The sequence below is a fragment of the Antennarius striatus genome, chromosome 3 (assembly GCF_040054535.1).
Source record: "Antennarius striatus isolate MH-2024 chromosome 3, ASM4005453v1, whole genome shotgun sequence".
In the NCBI taxonomy this organism is placed as follows: Eukaryota; Metazoa; Chordata; class Actinopteri; order Lophiiformes; family Antennariidae; genus Antennarius; species Antennarius striatus.
The window spans coordinates 12,131,384-12,142,337 of record NC_090778.1 but is presented as its reverse complement, the minus strand read 5'-3'; the positions used below and the strand labels follow the sequence as shown (position 1 = coordinate 12,142,337).

General features: G+C 40.4%; 2 pseudogenes; both read left to right on the top strand.

The window, feature by feature from the left end:
• Nucleotides 1–1,684: 1,684 nt before the first annotated feature.
• On the top strand, nucleotides 1,685–5,651 carry LOC137592168 (UDP-glucuronosyltransferase 2A1-like; annotated as a pseudogene).
• A 4,150-nt stretch (nucleotides 5,652–9,801) lies between these two features.
• On the top strand, nucleotides 9,802–10,476 carry LOC137592167 (UDP-glucuronosyltransferase 2A1-like; annotated as a pseudogene).
• The last annotated feature ends 478 nt before the right edge of the window (nucleotides 10,477–10,954 follow it).

Genomic DNA, 10,954 nt, shown 5'->3' with positions numbered 1-10,954 from the left:
AGGGAAATGGAGTAGGAGTTATCGTGAAGGAGGAGTTTGTAAGGAATGTCATGGATGTAAAGAGTGTCAGATAGAGTGATGAGTCTGAAGCTAAAAATTGAAGGTGTGATGTTCAGTATTGTGAGTGGGTATGCTCCACAGGTAGGATGTGAGCTGGAAGAGAAGGAGAAATCCTGATTGGACTTTGATGAAGTAATGCAGAGCATACCGTCTACATCTTGTGTAGACGGTGTAATCTGAAGGAGACCAGTGATTGCAAAGTAATGATAGGAGAGAATGTAGGCAAACAGCATAGAATGGTGGTGTGCAGTGAGGAAGATGAAGAGGGCAAAGGCAGAGCAGAGGACAAAATGGTGGAATCTGAAAAGGGAAGAGTATTGCATGACTTTTAGGAAGGAGTTAAGACGTGCTCTGGGTGGTCAGGAGGTGCTTCCAGAGGACTGTACAACTACAACTAATGTAATCAGGGAGACAGGTAGGAGAGTACTCGGTGTGTCATCTGGAAGGAAAGTAGATAAGGAGACTTGGTGGTGGAAATAGGAGGTACAGGAGTGTATACAGAGAAAGAGGTTAGCTAAGAAGAAGTGTGTGCAAGGTTGTGATACGGCATACAGTCAGACAGCAAAATTGAAACTCCTTGGTGGCAGAGCAACCAAAGTCTATGGGTAGACAGGGATTGTTTTGATCAATACATCTCTGTAACATTGCATGGCGGTCAGAGACAGGCAGACCGGGGTAGTCTGCCTATCCAGAGGTACTTCAGGGGGATCATACTCCTCAGCCTCCCAGAGAAAGTCTATTCCAGGGTACTGGAAAGGAGGATTAGATTGATAGTCAAACCTCATATTCAGGTGAAACAATACAGTTTTCATCTTGGTTGCGGAACACTGGACCAGCTCGACACGCTCCATCGAGCGCTCAAGGGTTCGTGGGAGTTCTCCCCACCAGTCCATGTATGCTTTGTAGATCTGGAGAAGTCCTTCAATTGCATCCTTCATTGTATCCTGCGGGGAGCACTTCAGGCTTATGTAGTTTGGGGGCCTTTTGCCAAGGGCAAATCACTGTATATCGTAAGTCAAACATGTTTTACTCCTGTGCTTAAAAGTAAGCACAGGAGTCAAATTTAAGTTTCTTATTAAAAATAAAAATGGCACATTTACATATGGCTTTTAAATTAAATCTCTGTGTTATAAATCCCTTTGCATCAGTTATCTGATATTTGATCATAGCATTGATGCTTTCTCTCTGATTGATTTTAGTAAGCTTAAAGATGTTCAGCATCAGACCACTTTTCACCATTTTTTTCTTATGGACATTTCAAAAGAGGACAGTACTACCAGGTCTCTTTGAGTGCTTGACAAGATATTTGGGCCTCACATTTCATTCATTGTTTAGCATTTTAAAAAATTTTCACAGGCACCCACATCCATACAAAAATAAAGAAATTATTACCTTGCTGTGTAATATTCTCCCATACTTTCATAGGTTAAAAAAAATGTTTTAATGTATTTTTTAAGCTTTTTTTTAAGTCCAGCACTATTCTGTACATTATCTCAAGTCATTGAGCAAATGCAAACTTATGAACCAGAGTCCAGACTTAATTAGTTAATTATTATCTTTGTTGGAGCATATAATTTAAAAGCTGTCAGGTAGTAGCAACCGTTGCCCCAGGAAAACCGCCATTATGAAGGTCAAAGAGCATCTCTCTCCATGTCATACTTTGTATGACATGGAGCACGAACGGAGGTAATATTTTTTGTGCTACACCGAAGGCAGCCACTGGATTAACATGAAGCCAGTGCTGGAGAAGCTGATTGATAAGGGACACCAGGTGACAGTTCTTGTGCCGAGTTCATCAGTGTTAGTGAATGCCAGTGAGCCTGCACGATTTCACTACGAACACTTCAATGTCTCTGTATCAATGGAGGTCATTGAGAAATTGATGGCAGATTTCCTTCATTTTTCCATAGATGAAATGCCTCATATGAACTACTTACAGATCTACATCAGATTTATAGAACTAATGGTGGTCGACATGCAGTATTCACTGAACTTTCTGGATGGTGTGCTGAAATCAGAAGCCGCCATGAAAAAGCTGAAGGAAGGCAAATATGACCTCCTCCTAGCTGACCCCATGTGCCCTGGCAGTGATTTTGGGCATCCCCTTGATCTTTTCATTGCGCTTTTCCCTTGGCAGTAACTGGGAGAGACATTGTGGTCCCGTGTGTTGTGACAACAAAACACGGAGGATTCCTATTGGATAAAATTTGACTCAATACTGCCACCACATGGTTTGGCATGCTTATAGCCGTCTTCGAAACCGCACTGCTGCGTTTACGTATGGACAGATTTTTTGGAAAACGCTGTTGTGTGGATGCGAATAATTTTCGATGCGTTTTTAAAAATTTGCGTTTTCAAAAAAAAAACCGTCATCGTGTGGACGGGGCCTAAAACTAAGGTAGTTCTGAACTAGGATAGATTACTAACATATGTAGGGCAGTTCCTGATACATGTGTTTAGCACATGGTGGCACATCTTTTTCAGCACAAAGGTAAAACACATCAATATTTATTCAAGGGTCGTAAAGTTACAATGACATGACATTTCTTCCTGGGGGATGAGTAAACTTTGAAGGGCTTAAGGCAAAGAGAAACAATAAAACATGTAAGAAAATCTTAATGTTTCTCAAAAGGTTATTCAAACATTCTGCCAAAATAAAAGAAAGTAACTAAAGTGAAGAAAAATAAGAAAACTTAGAATGAAATCATGTGAAGTATAAACTGGTTATGCCACTGTTAATTAGGTGCTGTGGAAATACAGTGGAGAAAAACCAAAGAGTCTGGCTGCCTACACTAGAATATACAATTGGATCCCTCAGAATGACCTACTGGGTAAGTACGGCTGTAACAGAACAGGCCTATGAGACAGTATTCCTTATGATTCATATTACAAAATGAAATGCAGTGTCCACCACAGTCATTCATGAATAAATTATTTAATACATTTAAATTTTCTGAAAAAGCAAATCATCTGGAAATTTAGACTTGCAATGTGTCTCAGGTTCCTCCCATTTCTGTTGATCATCATTGAAAACGCTGGTCGGTGTGAGTGGGTTTTGAACTACATGTTTACCCATGAAGATATTAAGGACAACGTCCCGGCCTTGTTGGACTGAAGTACACCAAGAAACAAACGTTGAATCTCAATGAAATGGACAGAAAACCCAATCATACTGACCTTAAGACATGATTATCCAAACTGGGCCAGTTTGGATAATCTGACCAACAAAACTAACAACAAAAACAGGGATAGGTTACAGCAACACCTATGACCCACAAAGCCAAAAAGTGGCTGTAGAGAGATGATTATGGTTGTCTCATCTACAAGAAGTTAGATAGATGTGTGGGTGTTTGGATGGATGGATGGATGGATGGATGATCCTGTAAGTTGCTGGTGTTTCAGAAGAGAAACAAAAGAATTTTCAGTCCCCAATATTCACATGTATTTCAAACTATGACAGAAGCTGGTGCACCTGAAGCACAAACCACCACGTCACAAACAAAGTAATGTATGCTGTACATTGCAGTGAAGAATTCAGTATAAACATACTGTATAGCACAACACAGAAGACCCAACTCTTCAGGACTAAAGTCAGCAGCCCACCTTCACCTGAAATTCACAGGCTAGTCCTTTGAAGGCTGTAATGTCCAAGTTTTGTTTGTTGTTTTGGTTTTGTTTCATGTTTGTTGGTACCCTTCAAGGTCATCCCAAGACCAGAGCCTTCATCACCCATGGTGGCTCTAATGGGATAAGGCTATCTACCATGGTGTTCCTATGGTGGGCATTCCGTTGTTTGGTGATCAACCAGAAAACATGATTCACATGAAGGCCAGAGGAGCCGCCACGATCTTAGATTTGAACTCCCTGAAGACTGAAGATCTGAGAGATGCGATCAACGCTGTCATCAATGACAAATCGTAAGCTTTCTTTCCTATCTGCACCGTTTTCAGGTATTAATGCCGCAAAAGCTGAATATGAATATCACCAATGTTCCCTCTAATTTTTCATGTGTCTGGGCAAACACACAAGCTTCCTGAGCACACTAAGGACCACTGTGAGCAACATCAGATGTGCACGCCCACACACCAGTATTACACTTTTTCAAAACCTTGGATCATAGCAAGTTACATGGCTTATTAAAATAATCAAATTACAGCAGCAATTTTGTTTGTTTACTTTTAATACAAGTGATTTGGCTCACTTGAAATGAAAAAGGACACAAATCTTGTTCTTCATGAGATGTGTGGTATGTTATACGTGAGGGTCCAGCTTCGACCAATGGAGGAGAGCTGCTTTGGGTTAGGTGAGGTCCAGTTGTGGCCTGGCTAGGGGTCCTGTTCTGGAAGAAATGACACACCTTTCAGACATAACATTTTGTTCACATTAAAACATTCACATTTTCCGCAATCATGTGTGCTGTTCCTTCTGATACAGAATACATTCCTGTAACTCTTGGTCTGTAAAATACCTAACTACTCTTTTTTTGTTAGCATTTCTACTGACCATAAATTGTTTATGTAGTAGTAACAGTATTTAATGATTAATATCCAGAAATAAAAACTCTGAATAAATGTCATTTGAATATGCACATATCCGACTTAAATTTTATCTCATTTTTCATGTGGTTGTACACTTTGTCCAGGTTAGTGGCTTTGTCTGCTTCTTGATTTGAACTTTCTCTAAAAGACAAATATCTCACCACTCTGCTTGTTCTTCTATTTGCATAAATTCAGGCAGTCATTCCATCTTAAGAATTTAATTTCTTTTTTACTTTGGCTTGGTGAGTGGATGTGTTGCTGCCCGTTTGTTTCCAGTCGTTAGCTAGCTAACCTGAACGGCGCGTATAGCAGGGTGCACATGCAGGACTGTCAATGGTCTGATTGGCTGGGTAGCGTCAGTGAACCTTATTGTATCATTGGCTGGACACCTGTCACTCACTGAGTTACAATGAAAAATGGTACAGAAAACAATACGATTGGTATAGTTACTTAGAGTAGGTCTAATGTTAGATATTATCTAATCCGTTCGTATCAAACTTTATTTTATGCGATACATAGATTTTCTTGTGCGCTGAAAATGTGCAAGCAGTGCACAATTGCAAAAGGACACAGCTTAGAGAGTACACTGTTTATCACCACTGAGTTTCAGACCACAAAGCTTAAACCTACTAAACCAGTAAATAGACTAAAATAAACCCAACTAGAAAATAAGTTAAGTGTTTTCTTATTTTTTATTATTTATGGTTAGGCAAAAAAATTAAATAAGGCATTAATTGACATTTTCCCCTATTTATCAACATTTACAGGTACAAGGAGAGTGTTATGCGACTCTCTGCTATTCACCATGACCGGCCAGTGAGCCCTCTGGATGACGCTGTATTCTGGATCGAGTTCACCATGAGAAACAAAGGAGCCATGCACCTGAGAGTCCAGGCCCATGAGCTTACCTGGTACCAGTACCACAGTCTGGATGTCCTGGTGTTCCTCCTTGCAGTTATCGTTTCCCTCATACTCCTCTTTAGCAAGACCTGCACTTTATGCTTACGAAGGTGTTGTGGACGTACGGGAAAAACAAAGACAAAAGCTGATTAAATTACTGAATTTACAAAAGGGAGCAGTTCACTGACTGTTTCTTGCCCTTTCTGAAAAATTGTGTTCATGAATGTAAGTGGACATTTTCCATGTTCTGGTTGACTTGGGGATTCCCCCATGGTAAATAAAATGACTTCAAGTCCCCTCTGTGATAAATTAAATCTTCAGTCGTCTCTAAATGGATAAAATATTATGCACCACTGCTGCCACTCCTGGGTCTTACTTTAACAAATTACTTCTACAATTGCCTGAGGTACATTTAAAAACTTTCTTTGTTATTTTTTGGTTTTAGTTTGAAACCCCTTATGAGCCCTTAACATTTTTGAAATTAAATACACAATCTGTAAACTAATAATGAGCATACTCTTTTTAGAATTTGTATATTGTTTCCAGTGGAAACATTCAAAAGACAAAAACAAAAAATAAACACTGACTTCTCCGGTACTCTCCCAAAGAACATGTACAGTGGAGATACTTATTTTCTTTTTATTGAAGTAAACCTCCTGGATAAACATTGAGTTCCTCAGAAATCATGAAGTGTCATTGGACACACATTTGGAAATCATAAGCACAGTACAGTGAAGTCCAAATCCAAAATTCAATCCAAAACAGAGTACACAAGCAGGTATTCAATCAGAAGAGGCAAACACTTCCAATCGGAAAAGGCCAACAAGCACAAATCGGTGCAAAACAATCACACCAGTGAAAGAAAAATATGAAAAATGGAAGAAAAAAATTAAATGGTTGTATTTATCCAGTGATGTGTATTATAAAGTTATTTTCCATTTAACCTCACCATTTTTAGGTTATTTTCACTCAAGATTTTCTGAATTTTCACATTTACCTCTGAAATACTGAGAAGAGACCTGCGGTGAAGCACCTGCCAGCCGTGCCTCACCATGGATTGTGCAATAGCTCGGCTAGCTGTGCTGGTAGCTATACAGTGAGACCATAATGCTATCTTTCTATATGTCACTATGAAAATGTTCAAACACGTATGCTCCATGAACTAAATTCCCATAATTAAGCTAATGTGTATGTATATGTATACTGTACATTGCTTTTTTGTGAACAACTGTATGTGCGTAAAGTCTTTTTTGAGTTGAGCGGTCCTAAAACTACTGGGAAAAGGCACAAAGTGAGGCACGCAGATCTCCTGCCTCATGGTAGGGGTGGTGGTGATCCCAGGGATTCAGCCAAGGATTCCTCTTCCTTGGCCGTAGAAGAAGTGACAGCAAACTACAATCCACAGTCAAGTGTAACCATTCGGTGTTTTTTTTTTTTCCGCTCGCCTTGGAGGATTACATATCTCAACTCAAAATTTTTTCTATGTTTTTGTTCAGAAGGAGCGGTGAATGGACTTCATTTAAAAGTAAACATAATAAATAAGCAAACATTTAGGAAACAACAAGGTTTTTTTTTTAATCAAATGTGATTGTGTGTTACAGTTAATTAAATGGTGAATAAGCTACACCATAGGTCCATATTTTTGTAAATCTAATTATGATGAAATCAGTGCTTCACCAGCCATGAACCTCACTGCACGTCACTGAATCACACAGATCAGGAATGCTGGAAGGTACCAATGAATCATTAACTCTCTGGCAGAGAACTAAGGGCTAAACAGATAAACACCATTAGGCACACCTAAAAGCCTTAAATCTTCTGAATTTCTTATAATCCAATGTGCCCTATATATGAAAAAAGTTTGAAAATACACAATTCATTCAGATGCATTTTATAATCCAGTGCGCTTTATAATCCAGTGCACTTTATGTCTGATTTTTTTTTTTAAAGGCCAATAATTGAAGGTGTGCTTTATAATCCAGTGCGTCTTATGGTGTGGAAAATACTGTATTCTGTATGTAGTGTAGTATTGAATGACATTCTTCCATGCTCAAACTGTATAGGATTATTCACACTGTGACAACTACAGTCGTGTGTGTGTGTTGGGTTTGTCTTCTTCCCACTGTTTTTGTCTGCTCGTTGTTTTATGTAAATTAGCCTGTGCCATCACCTGGCGGTGATTGGAGGAGCGCGCCTGTTCCCCCTGCCAATTGGTCACTTCAAGATCTCACCAGATATACAAGAGATTCAAGATGACAGTCATTCGGGGGGAGCAGGCAGCAGATCATCCTCATCTTTCTCATCTCCCAACCAGCCACATGTTGCTTTGTCAATGGACTGTTAAGCTTTGCTTGAGAAGTCGGGTTGGACTGCCAGTTTGCTTGGTTATACTTTTTCTCCTGTTCATATAGTTAGGGAGGTTAGATTCTGTCATTTCTTTTTCTGTTAGGTTAATCATTGTTTCTTTTCAGATAGGAACGTTATGTTTATAATAATGGCATTAGACCAACCTGAAGCTACCTCAACAAATTGTTGGATATATCTTTGGTTCTTGTAAATAAAAACTCTTAATTCTGTATTTTGTCAACCATTTGTCCTTGTGGCTCCGTGAGACTTGGGGAAGATGGAGCCTGTTCATGTTATGACTTGGACACTCCTATACCGGGCATAACACACACCAAGCACAGCAAAAGGCCATATTGTAAAAATGACCCATGAGTGTAAAATGAGAGACACTTCCCAAATTTCAAGATTGCCATTTTTGCTCTGTAACAGGAAGTGGAGGGGCTTTACAAGACATGTCATTTTGTGAAAAATATTGCAGTCACAGTGGAGAACAGCAATAAATCAATAAAAGTATGAAGGAAGTACTGTTTGGCGGTGCTCTGGCATCACCGGAGTTTCCTCTGCCAAACGCGCCCAGCCAGCTGGGATAGGCTGCAGCACCCTGTGAATGAAGTACTGTTTTGAATGAAACACTGGGCACATTGAGCCATTCAGCTTTGTCAAACGAAAAATCCAGCAGATCCTTTTGCATCAATTATCTGAGAATTGTTCATAGCGTTGTGGTGCACTGGCGTCGTGCCCGGAGTGTCGTGCCCGGAGTGTCCCCTGCCTCACGCCCTATGCCAGCTGGGATAGACTCCAGCTCCCCGTGACCCACTACGGTGGATACAGCGGCAGTACATGAAGGTGAATGAATGAATGTTCATAGCATTGATGCTTTCTCTCTGAATAAAACTTGTCTACAGAAAGACGAATATGTTTGTAACGATTTCCAAAAGGAACCAGGTGTGAGAGTCAAGGTGTCAATTAATCAAAAGCCTTTAATCAGTTCGTAGTCCAAAATCCAAGTAGGGGTCAAAACCAGAAAATCAGGGAGAAGACAGTACAAAAAAGGCAGGCAAAATTGTAATCCAACAGACAGGAAAAAGGTCATACACAGGGCATCAACAGACAAAAATCGTGGTCAACAGGCAAAGGTCAGAATCCGGAAAGAACGCAGACAAGGCAAGGCAAAACTCGTGGTTGTACGGAAGCGGTGTAGGAACAACAATGATGATCAGGCATACAAGAATCTCTGCTCAAAAGGAAACTGTTGCACTGCGACAGACCTGAACTGAGGTGAAGTGCCTTAAATAGACAGACCAGGGTGCTATGTTAGTTGCAGGTAGAACTAATGATCATCTAATTGACTGGGGGGAGAACTAAACACGGATTGGTTAACGAACAAACATAACAATCAGGGGAAACAAACCAGGTGCAGTGAATCATGAATGTAGTGGTAACAGAAAACCAGAAAAGTACATAAACTGAAAACCAATAAACAAAAGACAAAGTCAGGAACAAATGAATATGACAAAAACAGAACACAGTAGAGGCAGATCATCAAAATGTTCCCGTCAGTGAAGCAACACCCCCAACTGCATCTGACATTCAGGTATCTCCAAGGATTCTCAGAGACTATAGGTCTTTAGGACAGGTATTTAATTTGTTTGAGTAAATTAAAGTAAAATATTAAATATTTTCACCATCAAACCATTTTTTTGTGTCTTCCCTTTCTTATTGACAATAAAAAAGACAGCACTACCTGGTCTCTTTCACTGTGTTCAGACTAGCAGTCAAAATCCAATTCCAATTGTTTGCTATAAAAACAGAGTTCATTTTTTTCTAAGCTAATAATTATCTAGGAGCAGTCTCTTTAAAAGCTATCAGGTAGCAGAAACCGTTGACCCAGGATAACCACCATTAGGAAGGTGAAAGAGCATCTCTCTGTTTGCATGCTGCTACTAATTTGTATGACATGGAGCACAAATGGAGGGAAGGTTTTGGTGTGGTACAGCGAAGGCAGCCACTGGATTAACATGAAGCCAGTGCTGGAAAACCTTTAATAAGAGACACCAGGTGACAGTTCTGGTGCCAAGTACATCAATGTTTACAGCTAAACAGTCAGTGAGCCAGTACAATTTCACTACAAATCCTTCAATATCTCTGAATCAATGGAGGTCATGGAGGAAATTGTGGGAGATTTTTTTTGTTTCTCAATATATGAGATGCCTCATATGAACTACTTGCGGATGTACAGTACATCAGATTCATGGAACTGATGGTGGTCGACGTGCAGTATTCATTGACGTTTCCGGACGGTGTGCTGAAATCAGAAGCCATCATGAATAAACTGAAGGAAGGAAAATATGACCTTCTCTTACCTGATCCTGTCTTCCCTGGCAGTGACTTAACAGCAGAGATTTTGGGCATTCCCCTGATCTTCTCCTTGCACTTTTCCCTCGGCAGTAACTGGGAGAGACATTGTGGTCAGGTATCTGCTCCACCTTCTTTTGTCCCAAACTAACTGGTAAGATGGACTTCTTGGAGAGAGAGTGTGGAACTTCCTATTCTATGCAGTTCAGGATATTGTGTTGGACAATATTTTTTTAAATGGTTAGATAAGTATTACTCTGACATCATAGATGACTAATTTTGCCACAAGTGTAAACAGACATTTTTATCAGAAAATTAAAAGCGTTGAAATAGAAGCAACACCTCCAACTGAGCCACCACTCTAAGTCCTTTGCAATCTTAGAAGTCGTTCTGCCAGTGTCTGGCGCAGGATGCAGCTGATGGAGTCAGCTCAGCCAGGTTCTGGGGGCTGCACTAGGGGGCGTTGTGACGTTTCACCAGGTGTGGTATTGTCTGTACTGTTCCAGAGCCACACGTGTCCCCACCTTCCCTGTTCTGCTCATAGTCTGTTGAGGGTCGTCCAGGTCGGCGATGGGACATCGTGTCCGCTGGCGAGGCATTCCTCTGGTGTTATTCCTCTCTTCTTCTATTCTTGGGCTTGGTGGTTGTATTGGTGCTATTTGAGCCTCCACATGTTGGTCCAGGCTGATTCCTTGATAGACGGAAGAGGGGGGACTGTGTGTAGGACGCTGGCTCCAAATTTTAGTCTGGATATG